Source organism: Eubalaena glacialis, chromosome 6 (genome assembly GCF_028564815.1).
Source record: "Eubalaena glacialis isolate mEubGla1 chromosome 6, mEubGla1.1.hap2.+ XY, whole genome shotgun sequence".
Classification (NCBI taxonomy): domain Eukaryota; kingdom Metazoa; phylum Chordata; class Mammalia; order Artiodactyla; family Balaenidae; genus Eubalaena; species Eubalaena glacialis.
Window position 1 is genome coordinate 103735889 of NC_083721.1, and position 23145 is coordinate 103759033.

General features: G+C 35.2%; 1 pseudogene; it reads right to left on the bottom strand.

Annotated features, from left to right (window-relative positions):
- Positions 1–16740, bottom strand: part of LOC133093021 (protein FAM104A-like) — a 108460-nt pseudogene extending 91720 nt beyond the window's left edge.
- Between the last annotated feature and the right edge of the window lie 6405 nt (positions 16741–23145).

Here is a 23145-nt window from a genome sequence, read left to right on the forward strand (position 1 = left end):
TGTTGGGAAAATTGGATGACTATCTTATACCATACACAATAATTAACTCAAAATGGGTTAAAGACTTGAACTTAAACCCTGAAAACATAAAACTCTTAGAAAACATAGGTAGTAAGCTCTTTGACATATGTATTGGTGATGTTTTTTGAATTTGATACCAAAAGCAAAAGCAAGAAAAGCAAAAATAAAAAGTAGCACTGCATCAAACTAAAAAGCAAAGATAACCATAAACAAAATAAAAAACCTACTACATGGGAAAAATATTTGCAAATTACATATTTGATAAGGGGTTAATATACAAAATATATAAAGAACTCATACAAATCAATAATGACAAAAAAATAAATCCTATTAAAAAATGAGTAGAGGATCCAAATAGACATTTCTCCAAAGAAGACATGTAGATGGCCAACAGGTACATGAAAAGATGCTCAACATTATTAATCATTAGGGACATGCAAATCAAAACCACAATGAGATATCACTTCACACCCATAAAAATGGCTATTTTCAAAAAGACAGGAAATAACATGTGTTGGTGAGGACATAGGAAACTGTTGGTGGGACTGTAAATTTGTACAGTCACACATTGTAGAAAACAGTATTGGAGGTTCCTCAAAAATTTAAAAATACTAAAAATAAAAACTATCATCTGATCTAGCAATTCCACTTCTGAGTATTTATCTGGAGAAAACAAAAACACTAATTCAAAAAGATACGTGTACCCCTATGTTCATTGCAGCATTATTTAAAATAGTTGTTTATGGAAGTAACCTAAGTGTCCATTGATGGATGAATGGATAAAGAAATTGTGGTATATACACAATGGCATAGTATTCGGCCATAAAAAAGAATGAAATCTTGCCACTTGTGACACTGTGAATGGACCTCAAGAACATGATGCTAAGTGAAATTAAGTCAGAGAAAGACAAACACCATACGATGTTTCTTATATTTAGAATCTGAGAAAAAAAAAAAAAAAAACACCAAGTTCATAGATACAGAGAACATATTGGTTGTTGCAAGAGGTGTGTGGGAGAAATGGGTGAGCTTGTTTATTTATTTGTTTATTTTGCTTAAATAGATTGAATAAAATTTTTTAAATATGAAGAAAAAATTAGCATCAATCTAGGTTCCTACTTCTTTGAAAATATTGTTTTCATAATGTTTATGTTTTTATTTTTAAAAATACACTTTTCTCTACAAATATTATAAAGCCCTTTAAATAAAATTTTTCTTTTGTTATAAGTAGGGTATCACTCTGACTCTGTAGTTCATCTTTAAGGTTATGTAAAGATGTTAATCGACTTGTCTTTCTCTGAATTATTTCTCTAAGCATAATTCCGTCCAAGTCCATCTGTGTTGTTGCGAAGGGCAAAATTTCAATCTTTTATGGCTGAATAATATTCCATTGTATATATACCACATTTTAAAAATTCATTCATCTGTTGATGGGTTCTCTATTCTGTTCATTATTCTATGTGTCTGTTTTTGCGCCAGTTCCATGCTGTTTTGATTACTGTAGCTTTGTAGTATAGCTGAAGTCAGGGAACATAATACCTCCAGCTTTGAATATTCTCAAGACTGTTTTGGCAATTTGGGATCTTTTGTAGTTCCATACAAATATTAGGATTATTTATTCCAGTTCTGTGAAAAATGTCATGGGCAATGTGATAGGGATTACAGTCAACCTGTAGATTACTTTTGGTTACATGGACATTTTAACAATATTAAGTATTCCAACCCATGAACATGGGATATCATTCCATTTCTTTGTATCATTTTCAATTTCTTTTATGAGTGTTTTATAGTTTTCAGGGTATAAGTCTTTCACTTTTTCTGTTAAATTTATTCCTAAGTATTTTATTCTTTTTGATGCCGTTTTAAATGGGATTGTTTTCTTGTTTTCTCTTTCTGATAATTCATTATCAATGTATAAAAAAAGCAACAAATTTCTGAATATTAATCTTACATCCTACAGCTTTATTGAATTCATTTATTCTAATAGCTTTCTTGGTGGAAGCTTTAAGGTTTAATAAATAGTATCATGTTATCTGCAAAAAGTGACAGTTTTCTTTCTTCCCTTCCAATTTGGATGTTTTATTTCTTGATTGCTGTGGCTAGAATTGCCAATGTTAAATATGATAAATAGAAGTGGCAAGAGTGGGCATATTTGTCTCATTCCTGATTTTATAGAAAAGGCTTTTAGATTTTGTTTATGATGTTAGCTGTGGGTTTATCATAAATGACCTTTATTATGTTGAGATATGTTCCCCCTATACCAACTTTAATGAGAGTTTTTATCATGAGGGAATGTTGAATTTTGTCAAATGCTTTTCCTGTGTCTATTGAAATGATCATGTGATTTTTAGCCTTCCTTTTTGTCAATGTGGTGTATCACACTGACTAATTTTCAGATACTGAACTATCCTTGAATCCCTGGAATAAATCCACTTGAACATGGTGTATGATCCTTTTTATATATTGTTGAATTCAGTTTGCTAATTTGGTTTGAGGACTTTTGCACCTATATTCATCAGATATTTTGGCCTGTAATTTTCTATTTTGTAGTGTTTTTGTCTGGTTTTGGTATCAAGGTAATGGTGGCCTCATAGAATGAATTTGAAAGTGTTCCCTCTTCAATTTTTTGCAGTAGTTTGAGAAGAATAGGTACGAGCTCTTCTTTATGTGTTTGGTAGAATTCCCTTGTGAAGCTGTCCAGTAATGCACTTTTGTTTGCTGAGTGTTTTTGTTTTTATTTTTTGTTTTTAATTATGAATCGAATTTCACTACTAATGACTGGTCTATTTCTTGTGTGTCTATTTCTTCCTCATTCAGTCTTGGCAAATTGTATGTTTCCAGAAATTTGTACATTTCTTTTAGATAGTCCAATTTGTTGGCATATTACTATTTATGGTATTCTCTTATGATTGTTTTGTATCTCTGTAGTATCACTTGTTATTTCTCCTCTTTGATTTCTTATTTTGTTAATTTGTGCCCTCTCTTTCATTCTTGATGAGCCTGGCTAAAGGTTTTTCAATTTTGTTTATCTTTTCAGAAAATAAGCTCTTGTTTTATTGATCTTTTCTGTTGTTTTTGTTTTGGTTTCTATTTTATTTATTTCCTCTCTAATCTTTATTATGCCCTTCCTTCTGCTTACTTTGGGTTTTGTTTGTTCTTCTTTTTCTAATTCCTTTAGATGGTAAGTTGGGTTGGTTATGTGAGACTTTTCCTATTTCTTGAGATAGGGTTGTATCACTGTAAACTGCATCACTGCATCACTTGTATCACTGTAAACTGCATCACTGTAAACTTGTATCACTCTTAGAACTGCTTTTGCTGCATCCTATAGATTTTTGAAAGTTGTGCTTCTATTTTTATTTATCAGGAAGTATTTTCTGATTTCCTCTTTTGATTTTTTCATTGATCCATTGGTATTTTAGTAGCATGTTGTTTAGTCTCCATGTGTTTTTTCCCCCATTTTACTTTCTATAACTGATTTCTAGTTTCATACCATTGTGGTTGGAAAAAAATGTTTAATATAATCTCTATCCTCTTAAATTTGTAGAGAATTTTTTTATGACCTAGCATGTAATATATCCTGGAGAATGTTTCATGTGCAGTTAAAAAGAATGTGTATTCTGCTGTTTTTGGATGTAGGGTTCTGTAGATATCTGTTAGGTCCATCAGGTCTAATCTGCCATTTAAGTCCACTGTTGCCTTATTGATTTTCTGTCTAGATGATCTGTCTGTTGATGTAAGTGGGCTGTTAAAGTTCCCTACTATTATTGTATTATTGTCAGCTTCTCCCTTTATATCTGTTAATATTTGCTTTATATATTTAGGTGCTCCTGTATTAAGGGCATATATGTTAAAAATTGTTATAGCCTCTTCTTGTATCGATCCCTTTATTGTTATGTAATATCTTTCTTTGTCTTTTGTTATAGATATTGTTTTAAAGTTTATTTCATCTGGTATGAGTATTGCTAGCCCCACTTTATTCTCATTACCATTTGCATGAAATATCTTCCATTCTGTCAACTATCAGTCTGTGGGTGTCCTTAGCTCTGAAGAGAGTCTCTTGTAAGCAGCATATAGATGGATCTTGTTTGTTTGTTGTTTTTTTTTAACCCAATCAGACACTCTATGTCTTTTTGTTGGAACATTTAGTCCATTGACATTTAAAGTAATTATTGATAGGTATGTACTTATTGCATTTTTGTTACTTGTTCTCTGGTTGTTTTTTCAGTTCTCTGTTTTTTCTTCTTTTAGTTTCTTCCCTTGTGGTTTGATGATTTTCTTAATAGTGTGCTTGTGTTCCTTTCTCTCTACTCTCTGTGTATCTATTGTAGGTTTTTGATTTATGGTTACCATGGGGTTCATATATGTTGACCTATAACTATACCTACTTGTTTTAAACTGGTAGTCATTTATTCAAACACATTCTAAAAGATGTATATATTTTTTTTACTACCCTCCCCTACATATTGTGTTCTTGATGTCATATTTTACATCTTCAAGTCCGTTCCCTTACTGATTATTGTACTTGTAGTTGATTTTACAATTCTTTTGTCTTTTTATCTTTGTAATAGCTTATTAAAGGGATTGATAGTCAGCCTTTACTGTACATTTGTCTTTACTAGTGGGATTTTTCCTTTTCTATATATACTTATATTCTGCTATAGCCTTTTCTTTCCACTTAGAGAAGACCACTTAACACTTCATTTAGGATAGGTTTAGTATTGATGAACTCGTTTAGCTTTTGCTCTACTGAGTTCTTTATCTCTCCTTCAATTCTAAATGATAATCTTGTTGGGTTGAGTATCCTAGTTTGCAGGTTTTCCCCTTTCAGTCCTTTGAATACATCATGCCACTCACTTCTGGCCTGCAAAGCTTTTGTAGAAAAATAACCTGACAGCCTTATAGGGGTCATTGTATATTACATTCTGTTATTCTCTTGCTGCCTTTAGAATTCTCTCTTTAACTTTTGCCATTTTAATTATGATATGTTTTGATGTGGCTCTCTTTGGCTTATCTTCTGTTGGACCCTCTGTGCTTCTTGTACCTGTGGATATCTGTTTCCTTCTTCAGGTCTGGGAAGTTTTCAGCCATAATTTTATCAAATACATCTTAGACTCCTTTCTCTCGCTCTTCTCTTTCTTGGACCTCTGCAATGCGAATATTGGTATACTTGATGTCTTAGAGGTCCCTTAAACTGTTCTCATTTTTTTAATTTGTTTTTCTTTTTGCTGTTCTGAATGGGTGATTTCCATTATTCTATCATCTAGATCATGTATATGTTCTTCTGTATCACCTAGTCTGCTGTTAATTCCTTCTAGTACATTTTTCATTTTAGTTATTGTATTTTTCAGTTCTGACTGGTTCTTTGTTTTATTTTTTAATTACTTATTAAAATTCTCACTGTGTTCACCTATTCTTTTCCCTAATTCAGTTAGCATTCTTATTATTAATGCTTTGAATTCTTCATCTGATAAATGGTTTATTTCTGTTTCATTAGTTTTTCAGGTTTTTTTGGTTATTGTTCTTTCAATGGAATCAAATTCCTCTGTCTTCTCATTTTTCTTAACTTTCTATATCTCTATAAAATCAAGTGAAACAGTTACCTATTGCAATCTTGAAGGGGTGTCCTTGTTTGGGAGCATCCTTATACAGTCTGTGTGTGCCCAGTGGCTTTGGTGGGAGAGGTTGACCTGATGTGAGCACAAATCATATCTTTCTTCAGGGTGTGCTGGCAGCCTTGGTGGGAGGTGGAGCTGGAGATGGAAAAGCTGGGTCCAGAGCCGTGTGTGAGCTCAGGCTTCTCCTTTACTCAGGGACCTGTACCACCCTATTGATGGTTGGGGTTGGGTCCCAAGATGCTGGTGTAGAAGCCCTGAGAGTCATGTCTGAGTTGGCTCCATTCCCTTTAAGTGTGTGCTCTCCCTCTTCCTAACACCAACACCCTTGCCCCAAAGGGAACAAGTGCTAGAGCAAGAGGGGCTGGCACCAGGGCTCAGTGTGGGTCTGGTTGTGGCCATTGGCAGTCCCAGCCACGGTTAGAGACTCAGAATGCTTCTGATGTGCTGCCCCTATATGCACCAGTAATGGCTGCCCTCATCCCATTGAGATGCAACTGCGGTCCAAGACACCTTCGTCTGTCACAACTGAGCTGTCCCCTTGGCTGCTTCAACCTTCACCCTAGAGTGAAGCTGCACTGCAGAGCAGGTGGAGCTTGTGTTGGTACTCAGTGTCAGCCACGGTGTGTACTGTGGTAGCCCTAGCCACAGTCAGAGACCCAGACTGCTTCTGATATGCTACCTCTGTAAGTACCTATAATAGCTGTCCCTGCCCTGTTCAGATACAGCTCTGGGTCTGAACCACATTTGTCCCTCACAGCTGAGCTCTCCCCTCAGGTGGAGCAGCCCTTGCCCCAGTGTGCAGCTGCATCATGAAGCAAGTGGGTCTGGAGCAGGCACTCAGCTTAGGCTGGGGCATGCACCCGAATGGTCACAGGAAACTGGCCAGCATCCTTTGCAGTTTCAATCCCCCACCTCTGCTCTGCTTTGGGAGTAAGCAAGCATGTATGCCTTCCTTAAAAGTGGAGTCCAGGCTTCCCATAGTCCTCCTGTTAGTCCCACCAGCCCTCCAACCAGCCAAGGGTACTTGTCCTCCTGGTGTTGGACTCCAGGGCTGGGGCATTCAGTATGTGGCTCAAACCGCTCACTCCCCAGGGAGGTTAACCCTCCTCTTCTGAGTCCCCTTCCAGGGCACAGGTCGTGACCCTATTGCTGCACTTCCCTTCCTACCCAATTCCTTGTGGCTGTTCTTACAGCCTTGGTTGTGCAAGAGTCTTTCTGTCAGTCTCCAGATAATTTGCAGTAAGAATTGCTCCACATATAGACGTTCTTGATGTGTTTATTGAGGAAAGTGAGTTGTGTCCTCCTATTCCACCATCTTGATCTGAATCCCTCTCATAAAATATTTTAGACCAGAGATGGAATATAACATTTTTAGATTAGCCAGTATGCACTTACACCTAACTTTTTTTATGAAATTAAGTTCATAATTTTAAATTATACAATAGTTTGTGAAATATCTCGTTACTGTTTTTATTTAGCAGGCTGTGGACTCTAATATATAAAGCGTAAAATATTTAAAAAGGGCACATATGTTGTTATTTTCTTAAAAAATCACTCTAAAAGGAAACATGTATTTTAATACATTAATTTAAGATAAAAATTTATTTTATTACTTTTTTCTCTAATACTGATTCATTTAAATTGATCAACTATTATAATGACTGACATTTTATAGTAAATGACAATATAATTAAAATTTAACAAATATTACTAAATAAGCCATTTTTAAAATAATATTCAAACTAAAGTTCCTATTTAAAATAATTTTGAACAACTTTTTTAAGATTATTATAATTAGTTTAACTAGCATTCGCCTGCAACTCAGGAAAAGTTTTCCTGAGGCTTTGTCATCATTTTTTGTCTTGATATTATTGTCTAGACTCCAAACTTTCAGATGTAGAAACTTAATTTCTTTTAACTAGAGATTAAATTTTGATACCTGAGGGACTTAAAACTTAAAATCACATTTTTCATAATACTTCTGAAAGTCTTACTCTCTGATGAAAGTTTAATGTAAAGAGGTAAACATATTTAAATTCTAATAGTACATTTCCCTGGATTTGGATGATTTACATAAGCTCTACCAACCTTGTTATTTTCCTTTTTTTTTTTTCTTCTTTAAAATAGAAACACCCCACAGGGTCTTAAGGAAATAAAAGGAGACAATGTTGATTTAACACAGTTCCTACCACGAAGTAGGTGCTTAATTTTAGTGTCCTTTTTTCCCTGAAAATCCTTATTTTGCAAATATAGATGATCCCTGGTAACTAAGTCTACATTTTTCTCTGTGGGGCAGCTATTGAAAAATAATTAGATTTGGAAAGCTATGAGTACTTTCATTACACTTTTCGGTCTCACTGTGTGTATCCCTTTGATCTGCTGTTTCTTGCTAAATTGTCTCTTCTGGGTGAAAACTGAGATACTTTTCAGTTGCTTGTTATCTTAAAATATTTTTTGGTATGTTAACATATTTAAAGACAAAATGCCATTAAAATTCAGAAAATAAACAGAATCAAAATCTTTGAGGGTAGAGCTGGATCATTCAGCATAAAGACTCCATCTACTCAGAGGTTCTCTCAACTTTTAGGGAAGAAGCATAGGAAAAAGGTGATTGGGGTTTAATAATCTGTAATATATTATTCATCATGCCTTGCAATATGCCATCAGCACTGTATACCTGGGTCTTATTTAATTCCATCTTCTCCCAAATCCAGTTATTGCCAAGAATTGTCAATTCTACCTCTTATATTTGCTGAGTATATCTATTTATGTTCATCCTCATTATCACTACTCTAGGCAGATACTAGCCTCCAGGTTATTCTGCTCAGATATGCAGCACAAATGAACTTCCTAATGTGTCCCTCTGATGATGTTTGCTGTTGACTAAATGTTTGGGTCCCCCCCACCCACCGCAGTCATTACGTTGGACACTTAATCCCCAGTGTGATGGTATTTGGAGGTGGGACCTTTGGCATGTAAGTGGGTTTGGATGAGTTTTGTGGGTGTGGTGCCCCCATGCTGGGATTCGTGTCTATGATAGTTCATTTTAATCTCTAATGACTCTATTTCTAGTAGTAAATAGAGTACTGACAGTCCAGGGTGCAGACTATTTATAGACATATACAAATGATCTGCATTAGATACTCCTAATCAACCACTTAAAAGAAACAAGAAGCCAGGTGACTCTGTATATGATACTTTTGAACCTTTTTAAAAAACTAATGAAACTAACTGATACTTTTGTTATGAATATCCTTGTGTGCATGTATTTTTTTCTTTCCTCTCTTATTCCCTTATCACATAAGATAAGATGTATTGACTTTATATATCATATTACCTAAGGTACAATATCAAAAAGAAGAATAAACATCACTCAAGGAGTTTACTTCCTCTCCGGGGCAAGGGGTTAGTGCAGTTTTGGTTGTACACAGGATAATTGTACCACATTAGACCTTGTTATTATCTTTATTTGGAAATTAAGTATAGTTTAAGAATATATGGGTTTCAAGTTGTTAAGGAGTGGACATGTGATGGTTAATTTTATGTGTCACCTTGACTGGCTCTCAGGTGCCCAGATATTTGGCTAAACATTATTTTTGGATGTGTCTGTAGGAATGTTTCTGCATGAAATTAGCATTTGAATCAGTGGATTCAGAAAAGCAGTTTGCATTCTGCAGTGTGGGTGAACACCCTTCAGTCCTTGAATAGAACAAAAACACAGAGAAAGGAAGACTTGAGTTATTGCTTGAGCTGGGACATTGATCTTCCCCTACCATTGGCACTCCTACTTCTCAGGCCTTAAGACTCTAGCTGAATTACACTAACTAGCTCTTGTGGGGCTATAGTTTGCAAATGGCTGATAGTGAGACTTCTCAGCCTCTATAATTGTGTGAGAAAATTTCTTATAATAAATATTTTTATTATATAAAAGATTTATATCCTATATATAAATAGGATATAAATCTAAGCAGGATTTATATCCTGCTATATATATCCTATTAGTTCTGATTCTCTAGAGAACCTTAATACTATGCCTTATAAAGGGATGAAAAGACCAGAGTACTCTCCACCATGTAAGGATACAGTAAGAAGGTGGCCATTTGCATACCAGGAAGAGGGTTTTCACCAGGAACTGAATTGGCCAGCCCATTGATCTTGGACTTTCCAGCATCCAGAACTACCAGAAATAAATTTTTGTTGATTAAGCCACCTAGTCTATTATATTTGTTATTGCATCCCAATAAGATAAGTCAGTGTTATTCCACTTCAAAGATGTTCCTCTGGTTTCCTCTGGTTTTCTGCTTCTGTTTTGTAAATAAGTTCATTTGTATCATTTTTTTAGTTTCCACATATAAGTGATATCATATGATATTTATCTTTGTCTGGCTTACTACACTTAATATGATAATTTCTAGGTCCATCCATGGTGCTGCAAATGACATTATTTCATTCTTTTCTATGGCTGAGTAATATCCCATTGTATGTACATACCACATCTTTTTTTTCCCCATTCATCTTTTATCTATTTATTTATTTATTTATTATACATACACATGTATGTATTCTTTTTCAGATTCTTTTCTCATATAGGTTATTATGGAGTATTGAGTAAAGTTCTCTATGCTATACAATAGGTCCTTGTTGATTATTTTATATATAATAATGTGTATATGTTAATTCCCAACCTCCTAATTCATCCCTCCCCACCACCATTCCCCCTTTGGTAACCATAAGTTTGTTTTGAAATCTGTGAGTCTGTTTCTGTTTTGTAAATAAGTTGATTTGTATCATTTTTTTAGATTTGACATATAAGCGATATCATATATTTGTCTTTCTCTGTCTTATTAACTTCACTTAATATGACAATTTTTCCATCCATGTTGCTGGAAATGGCATTATTTCATTCTTTTTTATGGCTGAATAATATTCCATTATATATATATACCACATCTTCTTTATTCATTTATCTCTTGGTGGACATTTAGGTTGTTTCCATGTCTTGGCTATTATAAATAGTGCTGCAGTGAACATTGAGGTGCATGTATCCTTTCAAACCATGCTTTTCTTAGGATATATGCCCAGGAGTGGGAATGCTGGATCATATGGTAGCTCTATTTGTAGTTTTTTAAGGAACCTCCATACTGTTCTCCATAGTGGCTGTACCAGTTTACATTCCTGCCAACAGTGTAGGAGGGTTCCCTTTTCTCCACACCTTCTCCAGCATTTATTGTTTTGTAGACTTTGTGATGATGGCCATTCTGACTGTTGTGAGGTGATGCTTCATTGTAGCTTTGATTTGCATTTCTCTAATAATTAGCAATGTTGAGCATCTTTTTATATGCTTTGTGGTCATCTGTGTGTTTTCTTTGTAGAAATGTCTATTTAGATCTTCTGCCCATTTTTTGATTGGGTTGTTTGTTTTTTTGCTATTCAGCTCAATGAGCTGTTTGTATATTTTGGAGATTAATCCTTTGACAGTCACAACATTTGCAAATATTTTCTCCTATTTTGTGGGTTGTCTTTTCATTTTGTTTATGGTTTTCTTTGCTGCACAAAGCCTTTTCAGTTGAGTAAAGTCCCATTTGTTTATTTTAGGAGGTGGATTACTCTAGGAGGTGGATCCAAAAAGATATTGCTGCAATTTATGTCAAAGAATGTTCTGCCTATGCAATTTATGTCAAAGAATGTTCTGCCTAGGTTTTCCTCTAAGAGTTTTATAGTATCCGGTCTTACATTTAGGTCTTTAATCCATTTTGAGTTTATTTTTGTATATGGTGTTAAAGAATGTTCTGATTTCATTCTTTTACATGTAGCTGTCCAGTTTTCCCAGCACCACTTATTAAAGAGACTGTCTTTTCTTCACTGTACAGTCTTGTCTCCTTTGTTGTGGATTAATTGACCATAGGTGCGTGAGTTTATTTCTCAGCTTTCTATCCTGTTCCATTGATCTATATTTCTACTTTTGTGCCAGTACCATGCTGTTTTGATTACTGTAGCTTTGTAGTATAGTCTGAGGCAGCTAGGCTGATTCCTCCAGTTCCGTTTTTCTTTCTCAAGATTGCTTTGGCTGTTTGGGGTCCTTTGTGTTGCCATACAAATTTAAAAATTCCTGTTCCAGTTCTGTAAAAAATGCCATTGGTAATTTAATAGGGATTGCATTGAATCTGTAGATCGCTTTGGGCACTATAGTCATTTTGACAATATTGATTCTTCCAATCCAAGAACATGGTATATCTTTCCATCTGTTAGTGTCACCTTCATTTTCTTTCATCAGCATCTTATAGTTTTCAGAGTACAGGTCTCTGCTTCCTTAGGTAGGTTTATTCCTAGGTATTTTATTCTTTTTGATGTGATGGTAAATGGGCTTCTTCCCTTAATTTCTCTTTCTGATCTTTTGTTGTTAGTGTATAGAAATGCAAGAGATTTCTGTGTATTAATTTTGTATCCTGCAACTTTACCAAATTCATTGGTGAACCCTAGTAATTTTCTGGTAACATCTCTAGTACTGTCTATGTATAGTATCATGTCATCTGCAAACAGTGACAGTCTTACTTCTTTTCCAATTTGGGTTCCTTTTATTTCTTTTTCTTCTCTGATTGCCGTGGCTAGGACTTCCAAAGCTATCTTGAGTAATAGTGGCAAAGGGTGGACATCCTTGTCTTGTTCCTGATCTTAGAGGAAATGCTTTCAGTTTTTCACCATTGAGAATGACGTTTGCTGTGGGTTTGTTTTATATGGCCTTAATTATGTTGAGGTAGGTTCCTTTATGCACTTTCTGGAGCATTTTTATCATAAATGGTTGTTGAGTTTTGTCAAAAGCTTTTTCAGCATCTGTGGAGATGATCATATTTTTTTTCTTTAATTTGTTAATTTGGTGTATCACATTGATTGATTTGTATATATTGAAGAATACTTGCATCCCTGGGATAAATCCCACTTGATCATGGTGTATGATCCTTTTAAAATATTGTTGGATTCTGTCTGCTAGTATTTTGTTGAGGATTTTTGCATCTATGCTCATCAGTGATATTGGTCTGTAATTTTCTTTTCTGTGATATCTTTGTCTGGTTTTGGTATCAAGGTGATTGTGGCCTTGTAGAACGAGTTTGGGAGTGCTCCGTCATCTGTAACATATTTGTTTTTTGTCTCATTTTTAAAAATGGGTGGGGCTGTGTTCCTGTCTTACTGTTTCTTTGGCCTGAGGTGTCTGGCACTGGAGTTTTCAGGCAGTTGGGTAGAGCTGGATCTTGGTGCCAAAATGAGGACCTCTGGGAGACCTCACACTGATTAATATTTCTTGGGGTCTGAAGTTCTCTGTTAGTCCAGCGGTTTGGACTTGGCACTCCCACCACAGGCGCTCAGGCCCGACCCCTAGCCTGGGAACCAAGATCCCAAAAGTTATGTGGCAAAAAAAAAAAAAAGACAGAAAAGGCCTTGGCAGTGGAAGGCAGGGCTTAGGCAGGGGGTGGAGCTTAAGCAGGGCCGGGGCATAGGCTCAGGCACGTGACCAGAAAAGGCTATAGGGTGTGGGGGGGGGCAGGGCTTGGGCTCAGCACATTTAGAGGAGGCCTCGGATGGTGGAGATTCATGTCCAGGAACCTAGCAGGCTTGCCTGGGCTGAAGGGAGCAGGGGAAATGTTGGCCGCATTCCCCTCTGATCCCCTGATCCCCTGAAAGTCTCTCCCCATCCCTGCTTATCCCTCACCTGAGTGGGCCCCTCCAGGCATGGGAACCCCTCCCCTTCCCCAGTTGCCTCTCAGGGGCGCCAGTCCCGTCCCACCTCCAATTCTCCTCCCCCCATGTCCTACCCGGTCATGCAGGGGTTCCTCCCATCCCCTTAGGTGTTTGCGGTCCTCCACCAACGCCTGGTAGGTGCCCTAGTTGTGAGGATGTGAACTCTGCAGCCATCTTGACTCTGCCCCTCTGGTCATGTTTTCTTTTTCATTTGTCTCTAGATATTTTTTGATTTACTCTTCGAGTTTTTCAGTAATGCATTGGTTGTTTAGTAGCATCTTGTTTAACCTCCACATATTTGTGTTTTTTAGTTTTTTTCCCTGTAGTTGATTTCTAATATCATAGTATTGTGATCGGAAAAGATGCTTGATGTGATTTCAATTTTCTTAAATTTATTGAGTCTTGCTTTATGGCGCAGCATGTGATGTAGCCTAGAGAATGTTTCAGGTGCACTTGCGAAGAATGTGTATTCTGCTGCTTTCAGATAAGTGGTCTATAAATATCAATTAACTCCATTTGGTCTAATGTGTCATTTAATGCCTTCATTTCCTTATTGATCTTCTGTGTAGATTATCTGTCCATTGACATAAGTGGGGGTGTTAAAGTCTCTCATTATTATTGTGTTACTGTCAACTTATTTTATGGCTGTTAGCATTTGCCTTATATATTGAGGTGCTCCTATGTTGGGTGCATATATATTTATAATTATTATAGCTTCTTCTTGGATTGATCCCTTTATCCTTTATGTAGTGTCCTTCTTTGTCTCTTGTAACAGTCTTTTTTTTAAAGTCTATTTTGTCTGACATGAGTATTGCTACTCCAGCTTTCTTTTGATTTGCATTTGCATGGAATAACATTTTCCATCCCCTCACTTTAGGCTATATGTGTCCCTAGATCTGAAGTGGGTCTCTTTTAGACAGCATATATACGGGTCTTGTTTTTGTATCCACTCAGCCAGTCTGTGTCTTGGTTGGAACATTTAATCCATTTACATTTAAGGTAATTACCGATATGTAGGTTCTTATTGCCATTATGTTAATTGTTTTGGGATTATTTTCATAGGTCTTTTTTTTTCCCCCTTCTTTTGTTCTCTTCTCTTGTGATTTGGTGACTGTCTTTAGTGTTGTGTTTGGATTCCTTTTTCTTTTGTGTGTGTGTGTGTATCTATTGTAGATTTTTGGTTTGCTGTCACCATGAGGTTTTGATATAGCAGTCTATATATAAACAAGATTGTTTTATGTTGCTACTCTCTTAATTTCAAATGCATATCCAACATCTGCATTTGTACTCTCCTCTTCTCATGATTGCTGGTTTTTGATATTATATTTGTGATACCACATCTTCTTTATCCATTCATATGTTGATGGATATTTAAGCTGCTTCCATGTCTTGTCTATTGTAAATAGTGTTCCCGTGAATATTGGGGTGCATGTCTCTTTTCTAGTTATTTTCTCCAGATATATGTCCTAGAGTGGGATTGCTGGATCATATGTTATGTCTATTTTTACTTTTTTAAGTAACCTTCATACTGTTCTCCATAGTGACTGCACCAATTTACATTCCCACCAGCAGTGTAGGAGGACTCCCTTTTCTCCACATCCTCTCCAACATTTATTGTTTGTAGACTTTTTGACGATGGCCATTCTGACTGGTGTGAGGTTATACGTCATTATGGTTTTGATTTGTATTTCTCTAATAATTAGTTATGTTGAGCATATTTTTTATGTGTCTGTTGGCCATCTGTATGTCTTCTTTGGAAAAATGTCTATTTAGGTCTTCTGCCCATTTTTTGATTGGGCTGTTTGTTTTTTTGATATTGAGCTATATAGCTTTTTGTATATTTTGGAAATTAATTCCTTATTGGTCACATTATTAGCAAGTATTTTCTCCCATTCTGTAGGTAGTCTTTTCATTTTGTTTATAGTTTCCTTTGCTTGCAAAACTTTTAGTTTTAATTAGGTCCCATTTGTTTATTTTTGTTTTTATTTCCATTACTCTAAGAAATGGATCCAAAATGATATTGCTGCGATTTATGTCAAAGAGTATTCTGCCTATGTTTTCCTTTAGGAGTTTTATGGTATCTGGTCTTACATTTAGTTCTTTAATACATTTTGAGTTTATTTTTGTATATGGTGTTAGAGAATGTTCTGATTTCAGTCTTTTACATGTAGCTGTCCTGTTCTCCTAGCACTACTTATTGAAGAGACTCTCTTTTCTTCATTGTATAGTCTTGCCTTGTTTGTCATAGATTAATTGACCATAAGTGTGTGGGTTTATTTCTGGACTCTCTGTTCCATTGATCTATGCGTCTGTTTTTGTGCCAGTACCATACTGTTTTGATGACTGTAGCTTTGTAGTATAGTCTGAAGCCAGAGGGCATGATTCTTCCAGCTCTTTTCTTCTCTCTCAAGATTATTTTGGCTATTCAGGGTCTTTTGTCTTTCCATACAAACTTAAAATTCTCATTTCAGTTCTGTGATAAATGTCATTGGAAATTTGATAGGGATGGCATTGGATACTGTCTTGTTAAGCAATAGATATTCAATTCTTAGCACAGTGCTTAAGAATATGGACAACTACTAAGGACAACTATTTGATTAAAAAAAAAATGCAAACTTGGTATAGGTATACCTTGGAGATATTGAAGGTTTAGTTCCAGGCTACCACAATAAAGCAAATATCACAATAATGTAAGTTACATGAATTTCTTGGTTTCTAAGTGCATATAAAAGTTATGTTTATACTATTCTGTAGTCTATTAAGTGTGCAATAGCATTATGTATAAAAAACAGTGTACATACCTTAGTCAAAATACTTTATTGCTAAAAAATGCTAACCATCATATGAGCATTTAGCAAGTTGTAATCTTTTTCTGGTGGAGGCTCTTGCCTTGATGTTGATGGCTGCTGACTGATCAGGGTGGTGGTTGCAGAAGGTTGGGGTGGCTGTGGCAGTTTCTTAAAATAAGACAGCAATAAAGTTTGCCACATCAAGTCTTCCTTTCACAAATGATTTCTCTGTAGCATGTAATGCTGTTTGATAGCATTTTACCCACAGTAGAATTTCTTTCAAAACTGCAGTCAATCCTCTTAAATCCTAGCATTCTTTTATCAACTAAGTTTATGTAATATTCTAAATCCTTCTTTGTCATTTCAATAAGCTGTATAGTATCTTCATCACCAGGAGTAGATTCCATCTCAAGAAACCACTTTCTTTGCAACTCTTCATCCATTAATGTTTTGTCATGAGATTGTAGCAATTTAGTCACATCTTTAGGCTCTACTTCTAATTCTAGTTCTCTTGCTCTTTTCAACACATCTTCAACTACTTCCTCTAGTGAAGTCTTGAAACCCTCAAAGTCATCCATGAAGGTTTGAATCAACTTCTTTCAAACTCCTGTTAATGTTGGTGTGTTGATCTCTTCCCACAAATCATGAATGTTCTTAATCGCATGTAGAATGGTGAATCTTTTCCAGAAGATTTTAAATTAGCTTTGCTCATATCCATCAGAAGAATCACTATCTGGCAACTGTAGCCTTACAAAATGTATTTTTTACCTAGTAAGTCTTGAAAGTTGAAATTACTTCTTGATCCATGGGCTGCAGAATGGATGTTGTATTAGAAGGCATGAAAACAACATTAATCTCATTGTACATCTCCATCAGAGCTCTTGGGTGACCAGGTACACTGTCAGTAAGCAGTAATATTTTGAAAGAAATCTATTTTTCTGAGTAGTATGTCTAAACAGTTGCCTTAAAATATTAAGTAAACCATGTTGTAAACAGATATGCTCTCTTCCAGGCTTTGTTGTTTCATTTCCAGAGCACAGGCACAATTGATTGAGAATAATTCTTAAGGACCCTGGAATTTTTGGAATGGTAGATAAGCATTCAATTCAACTTAAATTCACCAGCTGCATCAGCCCCTAACAAGACAGTCAGCCTGTGTTTTGAAGCTTTGAAACCAGGCATTGACTTCTCCTCTCTAGGTGTGAAGGTCCTAGATGGCATTTGGTTCCAATATAAGGCTGTTTCCTTTACATTGAACATCCGTTGTTTAGTGTAGCCACCTTTATTAATTACCTTAGCTAGATCTTCTGGATAACTTGCTGCAGCTTCACATCAGCATTTTGTTTCAGCCTGAATTTTTATGTTATAGAGATGGCTTCTTTACTTAAACCTCAAGAGCCAATCTCCACTATCTTCAAGCTTCTTTTCTACAGCCTTCATGGAATTGAAGAGAAGTAGGGCATTGCTATGGATTAGGCTTTGGCTTAGGAGAATGTTGTGGCTGGTTTGATCTTCTATCTACAGCTCTAAAACTTTCTCCATATCAGCAACAAGGCTGTTTTGCTTTCTTATCATTTGTGTGGTCACTAGAGTAGCACTTTTTGTCTCCTTCAAGACCTTTCCCTTTGTATTCACAACTCAACTGTTTTGTGTAAAACACCTAGCTTTAGGCATATCTCAGCTTTAGACATGCCTTCCTCACTAAGCTTAATCATTTCTAGCTTTTGATTGAAGTGAGAGATTTGTGAATTTTCCATTCACTTGAACACTTAGAGGCCATTGTAGGGTTATTGATTGTCCTGATTTCAATATTGTGTCTCGGAGTAAAGAAGTCCAAAGAGAGGGAGAGAGATGGGGAATGGTTGGTTGGTAGAGCAGTCAGAACACACACATCTATGAATTAATTTCACTATCTTATATGGGCACAGTTTGTGGTGCCCAAAACCAATTATGATAGTAACATCAGAAATCACTGATCACAGATAACCATAACAAATATAATAATGAAAAAGTTTGATGTATTGTAAGGATTACCAAAATATGACACACAGACACGAAGTGAGCAAATGTTGTTGGAAAATTGCACTGATAGACTTGCTTGACTCAGAGTTGCCACAAATCTTCAATTTGTAAAAAACACAATATCTGCAAAGTGCAATAAAGCCAAGGGCAATAAAGCAAGGTATGCCTGTACACAATATCCATGAACTGTTTAGTGGATTGTGGGGATCATCTTAAAATGAGGTCTATGTTTTGGTGTCAGCAGTCTATATTTGATGCTATAATAGGATCAAAGTATAAATGTAATCATTTCCCCTTTCTTCTCCATGTTTCCCTCATGAACCTTTTCTTTTGTTCCTTTATGATTCAGATTCTAAGATCAGGTAAAAAAGAAAAGAGCAATAAAAGCATGAAGGCTAGGGCTAAGGAGGAGTTTTTCTGAGTTTTTAAAGAAGAACAAAAATAAATTTAGGGTTTGGGAAAAAGAAAACAAAAAAATTTTAAAAATATTGTCATAGCCTTACAATTTTAAATGAAATACAATTTTAGAATAAAAGCCAGATTCTCCTAGAATAAAAAGTATTTATTTCCATATATAAATATAAATTAAATACAAAAATATCATATATTTATTTTAAACTTATAAAAACATATGTGTGTTACACAGAAATTTTTAAGGAGTAGGTCTGGAAAAGAAGTGGGAAGAGGCAGAGGTGGTAGAACTATAGCTGTTTCTTTTAACAAATAAAGAAATTGTAGCAAATATCGACATATCTGAGAGATACATGGCTGCCATATTCTTCTTGGTACATTTGCTATAATTTATAATTACAGGTGAATGTAAATGTTTCCACTACATTCAACAAACACTTATTAAAGGCCTACTGTATGCTGGTCACTGCTCTTGGTACTGGGGCTGTAGCTGTGAAAAGGCAGATACTATCCTTATTCCCATTAAACTTACATTCTCAGGAATCAGTAAAGTTACCTGTGAAATTATCTCACTCAAGAGGATGAGAATAGAAAAGTGACAGATTTTCAAAATAAAGTTAAATGTTCCTCAATTGATCACAATTTTTTTTAAGTACCTACTATCTTCCAGACGCTGACCTAGGTATTGTGAACACAAAGGATATTAGAATAAAAGTGTGTTTCAATTAATAAATATTCCTTGGGCTGTAAAATTGACTATGATTGATTTAGTCAATTGACTAAAATTGACTATGATTGACTAAGAATGATTGAGTTCCTAGTGTTATGAAACATTTTCCTAAGAAAGGTAGAGAATTTAGAAAATAAGAATTAAGCATGTGATCCTCTATGAGGGCATTGTTAGTAAGTTAATATGAGGAAAGCCTTAATGATACCCTTAGAGATGTGGGCTTGGAGATATTAATACTGAATTGAAAAAGGAGTCTCTTTTAGAAAAATGCGGCTAGAAAATAATGTATTCCTTGGGATTGTTACGGCAGACACCTTTTCTAATTTTAATATTTTTCAGAATTTAATCTTATTCCTTCAACTTTACTGTAATGAGAATCTTACTAGCTAACCATAATGATCAAGTCATGGGGATACTCAGAACTCATCTGTCCCTATCACATCAACTCTGAGGAAGAACACTAGAGCTATAAAGTGCTCCTGTCTTCAAACCAGGAAGCGAGGTACAGAAGAATAGAGAGAACGCGCTGCAGCCGTCCCTGTTTCCTTTCTTTACAGAGGCTAATAAGTCATGTTTTCTTCTTCTTTTTCCTATTCTTCTTCTTCACCTTCCTCTTCCTCTTCTTCCTTCTCCTTTTCTTCGTCCTCCTCTTCTTTTTACATCCTCCTCCTCCTCCTTCTCCTTCAGATATAATAGACACATCATTATATTAGTTTCAGGTGTACAACATAATGATTTGATATTTATTTATATATATTGGGAAATGATCACCACAATAAGTCAGGTTATCATCCATCACTATGGTTATAATTTTTTTCTTGTGATGAGAACATTTAAGATCTACTCCCTTAGCAACTTTCAAATATACAATACAGTATTATTAACTATAGTCATCATGCTGTACATTACATCCTCAATGCTTATTTCTATAACTGGAAGATTTTACCTTTCACCACCTTCAACCACTTTGCCCTTCCCCCAACCCTCACTGCCTCCTCTGCTCACTGCCTCCTCTGCTAACTACCAATCTTTTCTCTGTATCTGTGAGCTTGGTGTTTTGTTTTGGTTTTAGATTCCACATATAAGTGAGATCATATGGTATCTGTCTTCCTCTGTCTGACTTATTTCACTTTGCATAATGCTCTCAAGAACCTCTATGTTGTCACAAATGTCAAGATTTCCTTCCTTTTTTTGGATGAATAATATTCCATTGTGTGTATGTCTGTTCACTCACTGATGGACACCTACATTGCTTCCATATCTTGGCTGTTGTAAATCATGTTGTAATGAGCATGGGGATGCATATATCTTTGAGTTAAGGGGTTTTTTTCCTTCATAAAAATACCTAGAAGTAGAATTGCTGGATAATATGGTAGTTCTATTTTTAATATTTTGAGGAACCTCCACACTGTTTTCTATACTGGCTGCACCACTTTACATCCCCACCAACATTGCACAGGGATAAGGGTTCCTTTTTCTCCACGTCCTAGCCAACACTTGTTATTTGTTGTCTTTTTGACAATAGTCCTCCTAACAGATAGGAGGTGATATTTCATTGTGGTTGCATTTCTCTGATGATTAGTCATGTTGAACACCTTTTCATGTACATGTTGACTATCTGTATGTCTTCTTTGGAAAATTGTCCATTCAGATCCCCTGCCCATTTTTTTTGAGTTTTGTTTTGTTTATATTTTTTGCTGTTGAGTTGAATGAGTTTTTATATATTTTTGGAAATTGACCCTTATCAGATGTATGATTTACATTATTTTCTTCCATTCAGTAGGTAGTCTTTTCATTTTGTTGATGGTTTCCTTTGCTATGCAGAAGCTTTTATTTTGATGTAGTCCTACTTGTTAATTTTTGCTTTTTTTCCCTTTCCTTTTAGTGTCAAATCTAAAAAGTCTGTTGAGTTTACCACCTGTACTTTCTTCTAGGAGTTTTATGGTTTCAAGTCTTACATTTAAGTCCTTATCCATTTTGAGTTAATTTTTGTGTATGATGTAAGGTAGTGGTCAGTTTCATTCATTTTCATGCAGATGTTCAATTTTCCCAGCACCATTTATTGAAGAGACTGCCTTTTCCCCGTTGTATACTCCTGGCTACTTTTTTATAAATTAATTGACCATATATGTGTGGGTTTATTTCTGGATTCTCTATTCTGTTCCATTGATCTATTTGTCTGTTTTTAATGTCAGTACCAAACTATTTTTGATGACTCTAGCTTGGTAGTATAGTTTGAAGTCAGGAAGTGTGATGCCTCCAGTTTTATTCTCTTTTCTCAAAATTGATTTGGCTATTTGGGATCTTTTATGATCCCATAAAAATTATAGGATTATTTGCTCTATTTCTGTGAAAAATGCCATTGATATTTTGATAGAGATTGCACTGAATCTCTAGATTGCTTTGGGTAGTGTGGGCATTTTAACAATATTAAGAATTCTTCCAGTCCATGAACATGGAATACCTTTCCATTTATTTGTGTCATCTTCAGTTTCTGTCATCAGTGGGTCATAGTTATCAGGGTATGGGTCTTTCACCTCCTTGGTTAAATTTATCTCTAGCTAGTTATTTTATTATTTTTGATTAAATTGTAAATGGCATTGTTTTCTTAATTTCTCTTCTGACGGTTCATTATTAATAGAAATGCAATGGGTTTCTGTACAATGACTTTGTATCCTGCAACTTAACTGAATTTGTTTATTAGTTTTAACAGTTTTTTTGGTGGGGTCTTTAGGTTTTCTGTATATAAAATGATGTTATCTGCAAATAGTGACAGTTTAACTTCTTCCTTTCCAATTAGGATGCCTTTTATTTCTTTTTCCTGCCTAATTACTCTGGCAAGGACTACCAGGACTATGTTGAAAGAAAAGTGGAAAAATGGGCATCCTGTCTTGTTCCTGACATTAGAGGAATTTATCCATTTCTTCTAGGTTGTTTATTTTGTTGGTGCATAATTATTCCTTGTAGCTTCTTACAAATCTTTGTATGTCTGTTGTATCAGTTGTAACAGCTCCTCTTTCATTTCTGATTTTATTTCTTTGAGTTCTGTCTCTTTTTTTCTTGGTGAGTCTATCTAAAGGTTTGTTAATTTTGTTTATTGTTTCAAAAAAACCAACTCTTAGGTTCATTGATCTATTTTCTTTTTTGTCTTTATTTCTGTCTGATCTTTGTTATTTTCCTCCTTCTACTAACTTTGAGCTTTGTTGTTCTTTTTCTAATTCCTTGAAGAGCAAAGTTAGGTTAATTTTATTTGAGATCTTTATTGTTTCTTTAGGTAGGCAGTTAGCCCTATAAACATTTCTCTTAGAACTGCTTTTGCTGCATTCCATAAGTTTTGATATTTTGTTTTCCTAATTTCATTCATTTTAGGTATATTTTGATTACTCTTTTGATTTTTTTCTTGGACCCATTTCTTGTTCAGTAGCATGTTGTTTAATCTCCACATATTTGTGAATTTTCCAGTTTTCTTTGTGTAATAATTTCTAGTGTCATACCACTGTGGTCAGAGCATATGTTTGATATAATTTCAATCTTATTAAATTTAGTAAGACTTGTTTTGTGGCCTAACATATAATCTATCCTGGAGAATACTCCATGTGCTTTTGAGAAGTATGTGTATTATGTTATCTTGGGACGGACTGTTCTGTATGTTTTCTTATTGATTTTCTGTCTGGAGGATTCATAAGTTAATGAAAGTGGAGTATTAAAATCCCCTGCTGTCATTGTGTTGCTGTCTATTTCTCCCTTTAGGCACATTAATATTTGCTTTATATATTTAGGTGTTCCTACATTAAGTACACATATTTAGAGTTGTTATATT